The following is a 660-nucleotide window of genomic DNA, read 5'->3' as shown; positions in this document are numbered from 1 at the left end:
AATGGAGAGCCAAGAAATAAACCCCTGATATATGGTCAAATAGTACTTGACAAGGGAACTAGAATACTCAATAGGAAAAGCATATTTTTTCCTAATATGAAATGCTTCATTAATTCGCATGTTATTGCTACCCAGGGGCCATACTAATCTTCTCTGTATCATTCCAATTTTAGTATATGTGCTGCTGAAGTGAACACAAACATAATCTTTTCAATAAATATATTGGAAAAACTGGAAAACCACATGCAGAAAAGTGTAATTGAACCCCCTATCTTCTAAGACTCACAGAAATTAACTCAAAATGAATCCAAGACTAAAGCCTAATACATGAAACCATAAAATTCCTAGAAGAGAACATGGAGAAAGCACCTTGACATTGGTCTTGGCAATAAGTTTTGGATATAACACCAAAAGTACAAGGAGCACAAGCAAAATTAGCAAGTGGGACTACAAACTGGAAAGCTACTGTACAAAAACAATCAAAAAGCCAAGTTATTGAATGGGGGGAAAGTCTGCAAAGTATTTATTTACAAGATTAGTATCCAAAATACATTAAGAACCCATACAACTCAGTTGCAAAACAAAAACAAAACTAAACAAAGAATGAGCAAAGGAACTGAATAAACATTCACAAGAGGACATAAAAATGGACAACAGAAA

At 33.8% G+C, this 660-nt stretch overlaps 1 non-coding gene across 1 annotated transcript; it reads right to left on the bottom strand.

Annotated features, from left to right (window-relative positions):
• Positions 1-90: 90 nt before the first annotated feature.
• Positions 91-197, bottom strand: LOC115285109. Its single transcript, XR_003905424.1, has one exon. It is a non-coding gene; the product is annotated as a U6 spliceosomal RNA (small nuclear RNA).
• Between the last annotated feature and the right edge of the window lie 463 nt (positions 198-660).

This window comes from Suricata suricatta, unplaced genomic scaffold (genome assembly GCF_006229205.1).
Source record: "Suricata suricatta isolate VVHF042 unplaced genomic scaffold, meerkat_22Aug2017_6uvM2_HiC HiC_scaffold_41258, whole genome shotgun sequence".
NCBI classification, from domain to species: domain Eukaryota; kingdom Metazoa; phylum Chordata; class Mammalia; order Carnivora; family Herpestidae; genus Suricata; species Suricata suricatta.
This window is presented reverse-complemented; position numbering and strand designations above follow the sequence as displayed.